This window comes from Python bivittatus, unplaced genomic scaffold (assembly GCF_059951505.1).
Source record: "Python bivittatus isolate LINGU-HERP-01145 unplaced genomic scaffold, Pbiv_v1 ctg000840_np1212, whole genome shotgun sequence".
Taxonomy (NCBI): Eukaryota; Metazoa; Chordata; class Lepidosauria; order Squamata; family Pythonidae; genus Python; species Python bivittatus.
Window position 1 is genome coordinate 44,863,351 of NW_028277113.1, and position 18,782 is coordinate 44,882,132.

The window sequence follows — 18,782 nt, forward strand, 5'->3', positions numbered from 1 at the left end:
AGCCCAAGAACAGCAATGAGGCAATCCAGTACAGTTCAGTTCCTTTAGTAGCTCGCACCTAATAGACAAAATCTCGCCAGACTAAACCTATGTTAAAGCAACTAGTGGCTATAACCCATGAGACTCTAGGGAGGGGCCAGCCTCATCCTCTTCATTTTCCCACACTCTTGCTGCAGGCTGAGGAGGCGCTTGCCCTGGAATGTCTCTCCCTCCCCCCTCCTGACAACCTTGAAGTTCCATTCCAGAATCTTCCTTGCTCATGCCATCCATTACATCAAGCCATTCACACAATTCTATTAAGGCTTAGCAAGTAAGCTATGGCGTGTTTAACAATAGTTTAGAGAACAAATTAGAGTTGGTTGGGTTCACATAATATGCTAATTCAAGATAAAAAAATAAAGATGACCAGTGCAAAACTTGGTTACTATAAGATAAAATTTATTTACATGAAAATTTAATGTAAAATTCCATTGTATAGATGACTTCTTCAGGATTGTTGCTGAGCATTTTCAGCTAAGTCAGGTCAGCCACTGTATTACAGTCTGTTCAGAATAGTGTCATCTTATCTTTCCCTGAGACTTTATAATCCCCATGACCAAGTTAGACCTGCCACTTTAATACATGTCTGATTTTTGGCAAGGCTTTGTTCACATTGTCATGGCTGCTGTCTTGACTGTTTTGATTCCCCTTTGGATTCCCTGGTTGATGTTCATACTTCAAGTTTCCTTTAAAATCAAGTTTCCTTTAAGTGTTTAATAGAAAAAAGTTAACTTCTATCAGCCTGCTTCTCAGATTTTTGAGACAGTTCCTCAACTTCCTCAGCTTTATTCTATGTCCCGTTTATACCTAGATTCAGTCATCTCATTCTATGGGATCTTAGACCTGTAGCTGTCAACTGTATTGACCCACATGATTACATAACAAAAACATGGTTGGCAGCTGAGCACAATATTTGAATTCAACTGAAATAGTTAAAACAAACAATAGCTTTGTGCAATTTGTAATGAGATCAAGAGCAAGTTTTAATTTTATCACTTTATCTAGACACACACAATTTATTTTATTCATACAACCTTCCAGCAATTCATTTTGCTTTACTCAATCAAACAATAGTAAGAGCCCACATTCAGGACTGCATTATGGTGATAAGGGCAGTGAAATGTCATGATTTCTCCACCCTCATTGCATCCACTAATAGCTGTCCATCAATCATGTTTAGGAATACTTGTTTCTTACTGGGCAGGAATGAACTACTGGAACATCTACAGGGCTGCTGTGAGGAATATTCCTGCATTCTGATGGATAAAGTCACTTGGATCTTCTCAGAGTTGGATTCCAACTGGGCAGCTCCAGTTGGAATCCAGGTCTCTGAGGCATAGTTTTGTGGGATTGAGTTTAAACCTGTGACTTCTGAGGAAGTAAACAAGGTCCTCCAATCTGTGAGCTTGGTCATCTGCTTATTAGATCCATGTCCGTCCTGGTTGCTAAGCCTGCTTGGAAGGTGACCTGTAGTTGGGTCCATGTGATGGTGTCAGCTTCCTTAAGGGAGGGGGTGGTCTCTCCTACCTTGAAGAAGGCAGCAATGTGCTCCCTCCTCAGGAAGACTTTGCTGGACCCACCAATTCTGGACAATTATCATTCAGTCTCCAATGTAAGGAAGGTTGTTGAGAAGGTAATTGGACAATAATTACAGAGGATCTTGGGGGAAGCAGATTATCTGGACCCATTTCATTTAGGTCTCAGGTCAGGGAACATTACAGAGTCAGCATTAGTCACACTTGATGATCTTTGGCAGAGTTGGGATGGAGGTGGTACATCCATCTTTGTGCTTCGTGATCTCTGAGTGGCTTTTGAAACCACTGATCACCCTATACCTTACTGTGGGGCCTAAGAGTGGTGGGCACTATATTAGGGTAGTTCCCTCCTTTTTCTGTGGTTGACGGGGGGAAAGGTCATCTCCATGCCCTTCACTTCCTACTTTTAAAGATATAAGCTGCTCAGAATTACTGGGAGTTGGTCAGCCTTTAAATCCAATGAACTTAAATAAATAGATATGATAGATACTGTACATACATACATTCATACTGTACATACGCACATAAACACTTTTGTTCAACATTTGTGGAGAAGACATTTCAGATGTCTAAAAAGTTGTAGTCACTTATTTTCTATGTCACAAGTAATGCAAGACATAAAATACATACCCACATTTTCATTTTCTTTTTTTTAAATAAAAAGGTAAAGTCAAGGGGAGGTTAGCTTAGCTGTTGTTGAAAGATGAATTTCTGCTGCAGAACTTGAACAAGAATAAAATTCCCAGAAAAGGGTATGCTCAAATAGAGCAAATCTTGTTACTATTATAAATATTTTGTGCCAAGATACTAGTCCAGAAAAAGGAAAGCAAATTGTGGCTTTCATGAGGTATATCCACCTTGTGAAAAATAGAACAGAGTTATAATTAATTATCTGTAACATGTACTGAACATGTGAAATATGCAACATGTACTGAAACTGTCATGGCTTACAATATTCCAGCATGCGTAGTTGCTTCTCTGTAGATGTTTGTGTCGGGCTATAGTATTATATGCCCACAAAATGGTCTGCTTCATATATGTCTTTCTGTCACCATGGAAACAGTGAAGTATATTACCAACAAACACACAGCCTGTTTCTTTCTTTAATAAGTCCAGTTTTCATCATTTTCTCCATCTAAGGCAGAAGCGTTTCCTATCCCATGATCTAAAATACCTGGGCCACAACATTTCCTTTATCCATGAATAGTATTCTCGGGTGGGAGGAAATAACAAAATAAGATTTATGCTCATTGCTTTAGGAAATGCTACTGACAAACTGGATACCCAGTGGGACCAAATGGAGGCTGAAATTTGGCATTAATTTTCACTATCCACAAAATGGATATACCTGCTTTCAAAGTATTATTTCATGATCCTTTCCCTTGTGTCTTCTCAGAGGCCAAGTTAGAAAATGTGAACTTGATGAACTGGAGTAGCCTTCCTTTGGTCTAGCAAATGGGAAGGCTGGCTGGAAATTGGGGGCTTAAAAGTGTCAGTACTTCTAGAGCTGGGTCTCTCAACCTTAGCAACTTTAAGATGTGTGGACTTCAACTCCCAGAATTCCCCAGCCCGCCTGGCTGGGGAATTCTGGGAGTTCAAGTCCACACATCTTAAAGTTGCTAAGGTTGAGAGACCTGGCTCTAGGGTGCCAAGCTCAGAATGGCTCAGGCTGGGCTGCATTTTATGTTGGAACCATGGTATCATTTGGTTTACCTTTTTCACCTCAGCTAAACAGAATGTTATATTATACTCCTGGCAACCATGCCTTGCAGGAGAACATGAGTTTACTTTGTTGTTGTATGGTAAAGAATGCAAGAGTTACATAATCAGATAATAAGGAAATGTATGACTACTAATTTTGGAACTGTCAGAATATTTGTGGCTGGAACAGGAGTTTACAGCTAGTGCTATCAATAACCCATTCTTCTACTTTTTTAGCTATCTCTTTTCTGTATTATTCTTATTCAATTTGATGGAAAAGAAATCTCCTTAAAACTCCAATGAAAATTTGGGTTGGATTAACATTAGTGGGATGGGGTGGGGGGTCTTGCACTTACCATAGCTATGAGAAATGGGCAGGGGCATTCACAGGAGGCAAATGATGATATGACATCATAACAGAAATGAAAAGAGATACTTGAGTCAGAAGTCATGACCATCATATCAGAAGTTATGATACCGTTGCACCATTTTGCAAGATAACTTCGATGAGGCATATGGTGTTATTTTAACATCATGGTAGCTTGCTATATATATCTATGAGAACTAGGCTGTTATGACTGTGGACCTATTTCCTGTCTTTCCTTCTTTGCAACTCTTCATGGGCATATGGTAGCCCTGGTGAAGTGACCAGAGTGAATGTGACCAGAGTTGATGATCAATAGACCAGCTATTAGTAAAACACCAGGCTGCTTGATCTGGGGTTGAGGGAAAAGGATCTAATTTATTTTGAAGAAAGCAACTCCCTTGAATTGGAAGTCCTCACCCATAATAACAGTGAGGATATAGTTTGATTTTATTGAATTGCAAACCCTTAGTCATTACATTGTATGATCTCCAAGTGGATCATCTAATGCTCAGACTGATAGTACAAGCCCCTCTTTTTCTTTATACATTTAATGCTTCTATTAATTCTAAAGAAAGACAGAAACTCCTCCATGGAGCTTCTTCAGATATAGAAACCTATGTATCCAGGTACAGTGCAAAGCAATGGGAAGCCATGTAACAGAAGAACAACCCTCTCCTTCACTTCATAGCAATAAAATAAGGTTTGATACTTCTTCTAAAAATGAAACAGAAAAACAAAAACTTCTTTAGTAGAAAACAATAATTTTAGGAAATTGGAGGACAGATTTCAGCACATATGGGATTCTAAAGGCAATTAGTCATTTTTCACATAACCACAGAATTATTTAAGGATTGGGTGACAGTCAGCTTCTTGGTGAGAAGCAATGAAACATATTTTTTCTTGAATTTCATGATTTACAGCTTAGTACACATTTTCCCTTTTTTATTTATTCCCTTTTTTAGTTCCCAGCTTTTCTAAAATGGTAGCATGCTGTTGAGGAACACCACAATTCTAAGTTGTTTTCCCAAAATAAACAGAAGAGAAATGATTCAGATACTAGAAATCAAGGCCACTCCTGTAAATAAGTTACATTCTATTTGATGAAACTGGTTTCTATTGCAGCATTATTCCTTAGTTGGCCTGCATAAATCATTCAAGAAAAGTGCCTCTCTAGATCCACTTCTTGAAGCTACAAAGTGGCTGCTCCATTTTGCTGGCTAGCCTGGTGGAAATGCTATCTGTTCATCACTCATGCCCAGAAGACCACAGGAGGACTCTGAAGCAGCTACACCAAGCCTTTGAGTAGCCACTATTTCATTAAAAAGAACAAAAAAATACCTCTCACCCCTATGAGTGGTATGTGTCTTCCTCAAATGCAGGTCCTCTATCAGAGGCCTAGGAGTTTGAGGGTTCTGCGCAGTATCTTAGCTGTTCCTAGCACTGCACTCTACTGGGAAGAGAGCTCTGATGTTGTTCCTGGGATTGTTGGAGCCACTCTCCCAGCCTAGGAGTCACAGCCCTGAGTGCTCCTACCACCACTGGGACCACTTTGGCCTTGACTTTCCACATCCTCTCTAGTTTCTCCTTCAGGTCTTGGTACTTCTCCAGCTTCTCATACTCCTTCTTCCTGATGTTGCTGTCACTTGGCACCACTACATCTATTACCACCGCTGTCTTCTGGTCCTTGTCTACTACTACAATGTCTGGTTGATTGGTCAGGACCTGCCTATCTGTCTGGATCTGGAACTCCCACAACATCTTAGCCTTGTTATTCTCTATGACTTTCTGTGGAATCTCCCATCTGGACATGGGAGGGTCTAGCCCATACACGTGTTCAGATGTTCCTATACATAATGCCAGCTATTGAGTTGTGCTGTTCATGTATGCTGTTCCTGCCTGCATCTTACACCCTGCCACTATGTGTTAGACTGTCTCTGAGGCTTCTCCGCACAGACTGCACCATGGGTCCTCTCTAGTGTGATAGACCCCTGCTTCTATGGATCTGGTGCTTAGTGCCTGTTCTTGTGCTGCTATGATCAATGCCTCCAGCCACTGGTAGGATTTCCCAATGTCAGCCACCTCAGTTATCTGTCGATGGTACATCCCATGCTTGGACTTGACGTGCCATGGCACTTCCTCTGCTTGAACTTCCTCCTATGTCTGCTGCTGCCTCAGGCATTCTCTCAGCAGCTTACCTTTGGGTGCCATCTTACTGAAGTACTCCAGGATGCTCTGGGTTTCATCCAGGACAGTGGCTTTGACACTCACCAGACCCTGCCCGCTCTCTTTCTGGCTGGTGTACAGTCTCTGGGTGTTGGATGTGGGGTGGAACACTCTGTACATTGTGAGGAGCCTCTGGGTCTTCACATCGGCAGCCTCCGTGTCCTCCTTTGGCCAGCTCACAGCTCGCTATACCGGCAGGATATCTGATGACTGGCAAGGCATATGTGTTGATGGCATGGATCTTGTTCTTCCCACTGAGCTGGCTCTTCAGGACCTGTCTTATCCTTTGGTGGGTCTTGGATGTTGCTGTCTTCCTTGCCTCCTCATTGTGGTTCCCATGTGACTGTGGGATACCAATGTACTTGTAGCTGGTCTGTATGTCTGCTATGTGGCCTGCTGGTAGTTCCACCCCATCAGTCTTAACTACTTTCTCTCTTTTTACTACCATCCGGCCACACTTCTCCAGTCCAAATGACATCCCAATGTCCTCACCATAGATCTATGTCAGGTGGATCACCCAGTCAATTTCTTATTCACTCCTAGCATATAGCTTGATGTAATCTATGTAGAGAAGGTGGCTGATGGTAGTTCCACTCTTGAACTTTTATCTGTATCCAGTCCTTGTGATTATCTGGCTGAAGAGTTTCAATCTGATGCAGAACAGCAGCAGGGACAGTGTACCATCTTGGTATATGCCACACTTGATGGCCTCTTGTGTGAGCTGTCTTGAGTTGACTTCCAGTGTTGTCTTCCACAGTCCCATTGAGTTCTTGAGGAAGGTCCTTAGTGTTCTGTTGACTTTGTATAGCGCCAGGCTCAATGAGTTTATATATAATTTTTATTAAGAATTTTGATTATAATAGTAACATCTAATACAAACTAAACTTAAAAAAAGAAAAGAGAATAGAAAGGAGTAAAAAGTGCAAACAAAAGAAAAAAAGAAAAAGTAAGAATATAATAAAGAAAGAGAAAACATATATGTATTTGATTAAAAGTATTGTTCATTTTCTGGTTCAATTGGTTCAAGTTCTACATTCCTGCTTAGTTTTTTTTACAGCCCAATCCTATATATATAATTTTATTAAGAAATTTGATTATAACAGCAAAATCTAATATAAGCTAAACTTAAAGAGAATAGAATAGAATAGAATAGAATAGAATAGAATAGAATAGAATAGAATAGAATAGAATAGAATAGAATAGAATAGAATAGAATAGAATAGAATAGAATGAGAGGATAAAAAGTGCAAGGAAAAATAAAAAACAGAAAAAGAAAGAAAAAAGTAAGAATATAAGAAAAAAGATGAAAGAAATATATAAAGAAGAATAAACAAATTTAGTGACTCTTCACCCCTTTTAAGGTTACCAACATTTATCTCTTCATACCATATCCCATCTCTTATCTATAAACAAATCCATAAAACATCATCTTTTAGTCCTGATATCAGTAGAAAGTCCATAAAGGGTTGCCAGAAGTAACAACATATCTTAGCAACACATCTTGTTTTAACCTTGATCAAATAAACCAACTTTCTATTCCTTTCTTTTACTTCTAACAGTCTTATGGAATCAAAATGCAGGACACAAATGCAGAATAATCAAGGCTTCACTGCAGTGTTTATTAGACAGTACGTATTGGAGGGGGACCCCACCAAGGGTTAGTGGGAGATACTCCCCCTGCAGGCAAAATGAATGTCCTGATATTTATACAGTTCTACAAGAAGGGGAGAGGAAAAAGAACGCATATGCATACATATTCATATGATGATACAGGCATACCTAAATGAGCAATACTTCTCAAGTTACTTTCTGCCCCTCTCTTGTATGCTATCTGCAAGGACAGGACAACTGCTATCTACAAGGAAAGCAATAATGTCAGAGAGGAAGAAACAAATTAGTTTAAGGTGGCAGCTGCCAGGAAGAAGACATTGTTACACACACTCCCAGGTTCGGCTTATGGTCACTCACTCACACACATCCTGTTGAGGCACGTGGAACTTGCCAGCCCCCCTTGCTTTCTACCTGGGTTTTCCAGATAGGTGCAGCTAGAGCAGACAAAACACACAGCCCTGGTCAACAGCTGAGAAATAATTAGGGACACACACAAATCACTTCCAACTGAACACTGAGGCACAAGAGGTTCTTTGTAATATACAGAGACCCAGTGAATTTAAAGTAACAGCAAAACTTTACTGGTTGCAAGGTACATTTGCTCTTTCTCATACACACACATGCGCTCATCCATACTTACTCACATCCTTCCTAACTAGGCTGCCAGGCACTAGCTAGAGGGATGGAAGCCACCAAGTCTAGATCCAAAGATGACTCAGATGACTCAGAAGACTCAGACGACTCAGAATGGGTGAGTTTTGGGACCCCTTTTATCCCCCAAAGCCCTTGCTTTGTTGATTTACAAATTGATGGGATTGGGGTGAGGGTTTCCATATGCTCAGGCCCAACTTCTTTTGTCTGGTTCAGGTCCTTTGTTTCCTTAACGACTTGCTTCCTTCTTACCTACCTTCCTGAAGGGATCTCATAGACAAGATTCCTGGCTTTTGTCCTCTCTGCTTACACGCCTGCTTCATCTTTAGGTTATGGCACCTTCAGCCTAGTCTCACACATCCTCCCTTAAGTTGCTATGGGGATGTTTGTGATAAGGAGTTTACAATCAGCCTAGATCACACCAGCTTAGGGTGCTGCACATTCCTTTATGTTTCAATTTTATTAAGGTGATTCCATTCATCTGAGGCCTCTAAAAACTTGCTTCTTTCACCCAAAATTTTCCTCACAGTCTTAATCTTTAGTTCATTCACATATTGTCATAGGATTTGATTTCTCTTCATTTTTTCTTTGTCCATTGTAGCCTCTTTTGTAAATCCAGTAAGAAAAAAGTATTCAGGTCATTCTCTTGGTTTGTCATTTGTATTTCCCTTTTAAACTTTAAAACCTCAGCCAGTTTTGTTTTGTTTTGTTTTGTTTTGTTTTTTTGTAGATCCAGTAAAACATCCTTTTCTAAGTCAATCTCTTGGCCTGTCAGTTGTAAATCTGCTTTTGATACCATCTCTACCTTATCAGATAGAATTTGTTTTACTTCTGTCATTTCTTCAGTAACATCTTTTGGACAATTTACCCATAGAAGCAGACTTTATTACTGACATTTTTGATATTGTGGCTACTATTTTCTGATTCCCTTCTTCAAAAGTCTCCTTCAGTATTTTTATTGTTATAACATTTTGCATCATTTTATACGTTTGTATATCTTTCTGTACCTAAAATTTTTAGTCCCCTCTAGTGTCCAGTTTTTGAAATCACAAAATTGCTTATCTTTGTTATGTCTTGTAAAATACAAAACAGGATCTATTTCCCACCGGAATCTGTTTGTTCTTTATAATTATTTCCAAAATCTTATTGTAAAAGTTTCAATATTCCAAATTTATCTGGACCCTTAGTCCAGATCAAAATCTTATTTAGCTTTTTGTTGTTTATTTCAGATTCTTTAAATTCTTAAGCTTATGATTAAAATTTTCTTTCGTACAGGATTGAAGGCAGACTCACCTGGTATTTTCAAACTTGTCATTGCAAAGGTCTCTAATAGGTGAGAAGTAGTTAATGAACAATTCCCAAAAGTAATTAGAAAGTGAAGTTTGCGAACTTAGCATCCTTTAAAAGTCTTTGCTGTGGTTGTGAGCAAGATGACTAATACTGTCATCTCCTGGTGCTCAAGCCAGTGGAAAACCACAGTTCTGCGGTCTTCCCCTGAGCAGCAGCCATTTGAAGCACATGTGGGTGATCTCTCCTTATCCAGAGAGGTTCCAAGGAACCAATCTACTCATTGGTTCCTTGGTCTTTGCTATGGTCCTTGGCTCTGCTTTTGCAGAGCCATCTTTAGTTCACCATACTTCCCCAGAAGTAGCCATTGTTTCTTCAAGGAACAAATCCAGCAAAGTGCTTCATCAAATGACTTACATACCCCAAAGCATACAGATTCTCACACACTGGGCTTATTCTTTGTCTTGGAACAGATGGCTTGTAATCTGAAGATGGAGAATATTGTTATTTATTCCATGTCCTGGTCAGATCACTTTTTACAGTTTACAGCTGATCAGCAGTTTTGTCTTTGCAAGGGTGGGAGAGTCATCTGAATAATCCACCCCTGATATCTCTGGTTGGCTTTCACCAAGCATTTGCAGATTTTCCCAGCAATCTCACCACAATTCCTGTTGATCTTTGGAATTTGACAATGAAAAGGGCATTGATGTGTTTGTTTCCAATCAGCACACCTGTTTGTTGAAGCTGGGGGGGAGTTGGTTTACCAAGAAGTTCTGGGAGATGAAATTACAAAAGCAATGCCCAGAGTGCTAGTGGTAGAAGACAGAGTGAATATAATTGAATACAGATATAAAAATACATTCAGAACTGTCCCATGGTGATAATGGCAGAAAAGTGCTGATAATTCTCTGTTCTTGTTCCACTGGCAGAATGTCACCCAGAGGCATTGTTTATAAGTAGCCCATTCCTTTAATGGAAGGATGGCTGAGGCAATCTTCCTTCAGGCATGTGACATATGTCCCAGTTATTTTTCTAATAAAATTGGTCATATTCACTCTGATTTAGATTCCATGTGGGGCAGAATGAAATGAGCCAAGTGGGGCAACACTTTGTAAAGTTATCTGGACTTCATTTGATCTTGCCAATACAGTTTTCTGCAGTGTAACTTCTCTACCTGCTAGCTGCCCCCTTGTCCCACTAGGTTCCTTCAGGCAGTCAGGTGTGTGGTTAGATTTGAGACACCTCTCAAATGCTACTTTGAAAGAGGTGATGATGTATTCCTTCCTGAAGACATGATCTCTTTTGGATTACTTCTATCTCCAGTTTCCAATCTTTGCTTTTCAGGGAAAATTTTTGAGAAAGTAATCAGATTGCAGTTCCAAAGAATTCTCAATGAAGTGGGTTATCTTGATTCTTTTTAGATGAGTTTCACATCTGACTGTGGGGCAGAAATTGCATCTTGTGGAAGACTTCTGCTGGGACCTGCGTATGGGGAGTGTTGCCTTTCTGATCCTATTGGTTATCTCAATGTTGTTTAATGTAGCCAATCATGGTATCTTCCTGGACCACCTACAAGTGTTGAGGGTTAGAGGTACTGTTTTGCAGTAGTTCCATTCCTTCCTGAGTGGTGGATAAGCAAGTCCTCTGGGTTGAGTGTCGCAGGGCTATGCTATCTCTCTCCTACACTGTTTAACCTCTATTGTTAGTGATGTTTTATTAGTAGTTAATATTTATATTATTTTAATTTAAACTAGAACAGTATTGCACCTTGTACCCTAAACAGTTACAAGAAACCGAGGAGGAGACCACCATGCTAGGTGCTACACATAATGACTTTTCTAAGTTTTTGGCATAAATATGGATTTTAAATGCCTAATGTGGAATATAAATGCAAATGCTCCTCAAAAAAGAAGAAAATTATTTCATTATTTTAAAAGATTGAAACGGGATGTAGTTTGTCTTCAAGGAATGCATATTAGAAAAAACATATACAATGCACTCAGAACTAAAGGATAATGATTTTGACTGGATGCTGTATGAATTTACAGTAATGAATTATAACATGCATTTGCCAATTCAACTTAAAAGGTTGATTTGGAAGCAGACATTATTGACATCCCTGTAATTCATGTCTGGTTTTCAGTTTATTTATTTATAAGTTTTATAAAGTTACCCCTCTCTGTGACTTTGGGCATTGTACAAAAAATAAAAATAAAAAAGGAATAAACACAATGCAAAAATCTTGTAGCTTGAGACCCTAGAACTCCCATTAAAGTTTCATCACATATCATGAACTTAGATGTGCATCTAAGGTCTGCATATCATGCTAAGCCATGGTGTATAGAAAAAGCCACAGCTGAATGGGCTAGCCAACTGGAAAGATTAGGTTCACACAATAGCACAATTAAACATTTATTTATACAGTAGATGGCACAAGAAAAAGCAGCTGATGGCCATTTATCATTCCTATCTATCATCTATCTATCTGTGTGTCTGTCTGTCTAATCTATCTATCATCTGACAGAGATGGCCTTCTGGAATGTTCCACTTCAGCTTTAAAAAAATTGGCTGGTCTTGCCTGTTATGCCCTTGACTTATAGGATGGAACAGGAATGCTTTAGCAAGAATCTTGAGCCAGGCCTAAATTCATTGTAGACTGCATGTTTCACTACCTTAAATATGCAAAGGCATTGCAAAAGAGACCTCATGACATGCTATGCATATGAAAAGTAAGAGCAGAAGTGTTACCCAGGCCATAATGCCTTTGCATGCATTCTCACAGAAGCCAAAAATCTGTGTATAACTGTTGATGATGAATTAAAATACCCATCCACTGTATTCTGGACTCAATATTCCAGCTGCAGAAATGTGGTCATTGAAGGAACACTGCGAAGTCAGAAAGACAAATTGACAGGAAGAATCCTTTGTATGTATTTAGAAAGCCCTAGAATAGGGATGCAGAAAGTGTAGCTTGGAGCTGCATGCGGCCAACCAGCATCACTTTGGTGGCCTCCTTAAACCCCTGAATCTGTGGGGCCAAAAATCTGATTTTTGTTTGTTTGTAAATGCTTAAGGCACCCCTTCTTCTCATCCAGCTCCTGAAATCCTCTCAAAATGGCTCCTGGCCTCACCCATTTTGGGAGTGTGGCCCTAAATATGCTTCCCATAGCCTGACATATTTTGGTACTGATCTCTTTACTTTTCATATTGCACTTTTTCATCTTTCTGATGCCATGCTTGATGAGAGCTGGCTGCATGCAATTATTTATACACGTATGCACACAGACAAATGGTTCTGAAAATGGTATCTCCAATTTTAAGGGGAAAAACAACTACACTGACAAATACACACACACACACATATGGGTGTGTGTGTGTGTGTGCGTGTGTGTGTGTATGAAAGTGTAGTAACTTGTGAGCTGTAACTTCCATGCCTTTCTCCTGGGTCACTTGGAAGTCAGTGACAGAGGCAGAATATTTATTTTATTTATTCATGCAGGTAACTTGCTAAATATTTATTTATACTTTTTAGTCTGATTCTGTGACTTTCTACTTTTGGTCTAATCCACTTATATGCAGTTTCTGGCACACCAGAATGGACTGAATGGCCCCAGTTGGTCCTCAAAAGTTTTATTTGCAAGTTACCAATAAAATACGCATGGTAGTAGGTCTGTAAAACAGCCATTGCTGCCAGTACAACACAGAGAATGCTATGCTGTGCTTATGCGGCTAATAGCTGCATGACTGCTTATACCTGGAAACATTGGTTCAGAACAACCCTGGTAATCAGCATGACCAATGCAAAAAGAGCATGTTGTAGTGGTTAAGGTGTTGGCCTAGGTTCAAATCTATCCTTAACTATGGAAGCTCACCAGATGACTTTGGGTCAGTCACTTTCTCTCAGCTCTGCCAACTTTATAGTGTTACTGTTTGTTGTGGGGAAAATTTGAAGGAGTGTTATTTATACCATCTTGAGCATCTGGAGAAGAGGTGGATATGAATGTAACAAATAAATATAAATGATTGCTTCTGCCTCTTTCTAGCCTTTGCGTCCCTGCTGTGGACTATACCTTGACCACCAAAACCCTGCCATTGCCTGTCCCAGACAGATGCTCTCAGCTGGTCTCAGTGTTGTAAAGATGGTGGGACAATGGAACATCACTTTTAAGGACACCATTCTTTTTCTTGTTGGAACAGAACAAATCTTGATTTTGAATGGAGAAGCAGGCAAATTATTTTATTTTTATTTATATTTCAAATTTGTCACCAGTTTTTCTTTTAGAAGGTCTTGCATTTGTAATATTGCCAGAAGAACTCTTCTCTTGAGAAACTGTTGCATGCAATATCCCCTATAACTGTATGACCATTGTTAACAATAAACGGACAGAATAACGCTGCTGATCAAGAAAGCATGATATTAAGGGTGTGACATTTAATTCCTTTTGCTCTTTAGTTTTCTGCCAGCTGCAAGTTCATGGCTTCTGAACTTATAATACCCTATAAGTACTTTATATAGTTCTGAAACTTTTAAAAATCTGCTTTGCTACTTGAAGTCTGCCAGATCTCAATATATTTATTATGTGCAATTTAAATGTTTAATAAAAGCAAATAGCAAGATCTTGGATTACAAACACATGTCAGCACCACATTGATTTTTATTGTACATTTTGCCAAAATTAATTCTATTTTAATTGGCTCCAGCCTCCAACTTTTTGTCTCATTATTGCTCTTCTAAAGCCTGGTTATGTTAAAGGCTATCTCTGCCACACAAGAGAGAAATGTGCTTATTTGCCTGTGTAGGCTCTCATTTCAATACACAATTATCTTGTTCTTGCACATTCATCTTTTTCTCAGTTTTCTCTGAAAGAATGAGGTTGTGTAACAGGTCCTGCAGACTCAAAAGCATTTTTCTTAATTTTTAATTTTATCACTCTTGCTGATTTCATACATAATGTTAAATTTTAATTGCATAGAATGGTGGAGGGAAGTTATCAATATGAATGTTATTTATAATGTTTCTCTACCATCTTAATGTTCAGGACAACTAGATATTTTACAAAGAAAATGCTAGTTTTTAGGACATAAGTTATATTAAAAACCAGTTTGCTATAGAACTCAGATGTAAGTAAGTTGTAGGGAAATCAGACCAGCTCAGTCACTGTTTGACCCACATATGTTTGTGTTTAGAAATTTCCCAGCATGGACTGGTAACAAAATGAGACCTGTGGTTTAAATTTTCATCTTTGGGAGCTATGCCATCTCTGAGGTTTCAGACTGGCTTCCAACTTTTGGAAAATACTTTCCTTAGTAAAATATACAGTATAAGTCACTATGTGAACTTAGTGTGGATTCTAGAAAATTCTTCAGAATCCTTGGCAAATTGCATCAATCCCATGACAGATAAATAAAGGTTGCTCAGCAGCTACTGATGTAGAAAGTTGAAAGCCAAAAGTTTTAAAAACAATTATCATATTCCACTGTCTATCAGCCATCAGTACTGTCAAGGACTAAATGCCACTGCATAGCAACTGTCAAATATTGCCAAATATCAATGGTATGAAATTGTAAAATAAAAATATAGACTGGTATAGCTTATCAGAATGGAGAATATTTAAGCAGCCTGTAGAATCTGTCTGTCTGTCCGTCTATCTATCTACTCGTCTGTCATTTGACATCAAGATATCCACAAATTATTTTTGAAGAGGATTTTTGGAAGCCAATCAACTTCACACTTTTTTGAGACTGCTAGTATGGATTTAAATACACTGAATTTGATGGGACCTAAAATAATATGCACGATTAATTTTATAATCTTCTGATACCAGCAGCTTTTATTTGCATTAAATTTAGGCATATATACAGAATTGTACATTATCCTCAGTGAATTAGGGGCTTCTCTTAGCACTGGCTCTGATTCAGAAATCTGGAGCTGCTGCCAAATTGTAAATATTTGGAAAAAGTGGAATTTTCAAATATTTTGGCCATGTTTCATTTATTTCATATATATTAGTATGTGTAATTTATATGGAATGGTGCACACACAAACACACAGAGGTACTTATATATATGTGCTTATTTCTTTGTTTCATAAAATCTGTATACCACTTCAGTCTAAAGAGAGACCATATATATGTATCAGCTGGATATATGGCTATATTTCTTCCTATCTGTTCTGATGTTAAAAAAATAAAATGAATTGCCAATCAAAGCAAGGAAAACATCTTTCCCATAGAAAACCATGAAAATCTTTCTTTGGATCTCAAACCAGTATTCTTAGATTTTATTTCATTTATTACATAGTAATCTGTATTTCAACCACTGAGCAGATGACAAGATAAAATGAAACATCATTAAACCATTAAAAACGAATAAATAAACCACCAAATGAGCCCACAGAGCCTCTGAGAGGAAGGCTTTCTATATGTGAAGAATTTTAGCAGACATCTATACAGTATTCTTGCAACTAAAAACATTGTGTAATCTGTAGCATTTAAAAGTATGTCTCCAATGTTATGTCCCCAGATTTTCATATCCCATAGCCCCGATGATTTTAATGGGCTTACTTTAAGAGCAATTATATTGAATCCTATTTCTGTATGTGTGTGTGAGTGTGTGCAATTTACTTTTGTCACTACAGCTCAAGGTACACTAAATCAAAATGATTGCCAATAGACTCAAGAAACATGAGAAAACATCTCTGCATGCCATGGATAGTTAATTTATGGAATTTCCCTTGATGAACTAGTGGGTTTAAATGGGGATAAGGCTATTATAGATGTTCTCCACTTTCTTGTAAAATATCTCCAAGTGGCTTTGTTTTCTCAGTTTTTAATGTTTCAACTGTCTTATTTGGCTGCTTGCTTACAGCTTTCAATAGAAAAATAGTAAAGGAACAATATTAAATTATGTTTAGAGTGTTGAAAGTGCTGAGGGCAAACAAAACACCCTGCCCTTCACCTTCCTAGCAGCTGCCTCAGATTGGCAACTGTTGAAAAACTTACGTTTTCTGCAGATGTGAAACTGAACCCTGGGTCTTATCCAGCAGGACATTCAAAATATTTTCTCTGCCAGGGACCAGGAGCCTCTCCACAGACACTACTGTTCTGTTTCAAATTGTGTTACTGAATTAAGGGAAATAAATAGTATCCTTCCAGGGTTTTCAGCTTCTGCTTTGGTTCTGTATTTAATTAGAGCTTATATTTTCTGCATGCATCAGAGTAATAATAAGGTATCCAAAGTATTCCATGGGTTTTTTTCAGCCAAAAATATCCATGACGGTTTTAGATATTTATAAATATTTTAATTTCAGTCCTCTTTTGTGGAGATCTACAATACCTTTGAGAGTCAGAAGGTAACTATAAAAAGTAAACTGTATTGTCAAATTGTATATTTTAACACAGTGGATGACTTAAAAGGTCAGGATGATTCCTGAGTCACAGAAGAGGAAATGGCTCAAAAAAGTACAAGCTTATTTACAGCCATTTTTCTCACAAGCCATTTTTTGTCTGGAAGAAAACTGGAATAACTCTAAATTAAGCTAAGCTTCTAAGCATAGCCTTGGCATTGCTTCTCATTCTTTTATTTCCTTACTCATATTTTTCAATTTCCAGACATTTTCTGCCAAACCATATAGACTCTTTTTCAGAGCCAATAACTGCCAGCTTTCTCCCAGTTACCTTTTTAGCAAGTCCCTTTGGGTACCATAAAGGTCCTTTTGAGCAGTTTTTTCCTTTGAACAGTGAAGAAGCAGAATAGAAACAGCACAGTTTTAGAAACTGGTGCTCTGACTACACCTTGCTGGGTAATAAATTAAACTTATTGTGGTTCAATAACTCAACTGAAATACATACAGTATTGCCTTAATAAAAAGTCATTTTTAAGCCTGAACACTTTCATATGTCTTTCGAACTGACAATTTAATTGGAATATTTCTCGGATGTTGCTAACATTCCTGATTGACTTTTAAACAGCAACTTTGTTTTGTTAATTTTTGTTGTTGTTGAAGTATACTAGGTGCTTCAGATAGCACTGTTCTGCAATTCTGCACCAGTTTTGTATCTAACTTGATGCATAGATCTTCCCCAGTCACACAAGACAATACCATAACATACTTTTATATTACTTTATAAACAAAAAAGAGCAGATCTCCTTTGTCTGACTGGTTTAGATTACACACTGTAAAATAAATTCAAGAAACAATCTAAGATAAAGCAAGAGTGTTTCTCTTTTTTATTCAAAATTTATTAAATGTAATGGTTCAGTGGCAAGTCAGATACAAAAGGAATTGATGTGTTCATGTTCTTCTTGTAGCTATCCCAGTAATGTCCAGAGATGTTGTATTAGAAAACAGAAACAGAATGGACTTGGGAGTACAACTTCTGTCTGATCCAACAGATATACTCTATATTGTTGAATCACGACATGAAAGCAAATATTAAACCAATATTGGTTGGAAGTCTGCCATCAGGAAGGAATCCAACTACACACAATTTAAATAATCACACAAAAAGGAGGCATGGGACTTCCAAACCTCTCTACAATATACCCCAATATTAAGCATCTTCCCAAACTACTTTTTGCAAATGAGACATGCTCATAAATTACTGGAATTAATGATTTAGTCAGAACTTGTCTCTGGAATTATTATAAGTAAAAATGGGGCAGGGGGGGTTGAGGCATACATTCATTTTTAAAATGTGCAAATGCAAAAGGAATATGTTAAATTTATGAGGTAGCTCATGCTTTTGGAGAGAGAGATATAAAAGCTGTAGAAATATCTTATATTTGACATAATAGCTCACATCTCAGATTGCTTCCAGATCTAAGGTGGCTCTGATCCAAAAATATTCAGTGCAAAGCATGCTGATTCAAAAGCTTCAGATGAACTTCAGAGGATGGGTTTGTTTTGTTTTGAATGTTTAAAGCTAATTTTAAATTTCCCACAAGTTCTCTATAAAAGGAAACTGAAGTGAGTCAGTATAGATCGATGATTGACAAAGAGTTTCCAGTCAGTGAATGGGTCTATCCAGGATCTCAAGTCATACTGGCTTGGGGAGGGATGCAGAAAGAACATATACGAAGTATTTTCAGAGATTTGTGTACTTTTAATGGACTGTGTTAGCAGCAGCACTCTATTTCTAGGGCCTCTCTAGCTGGAGGTTGCATCCTGCTGCTATATGTTCAACAGCTGACTGACATTTTAGCCATTTTATCAGTAGCTTTCTACTGGTCAACCAGCCTTGAGAACTTAAAGAAGACAGATTAATTTTCTTACTGTAAATTGAATTGAGCTTACTTTTCCAAATTGTATTTGTATGTTCTCTGTGCAGCCATACATACAACCATACACATGTACATCTCAACACCTT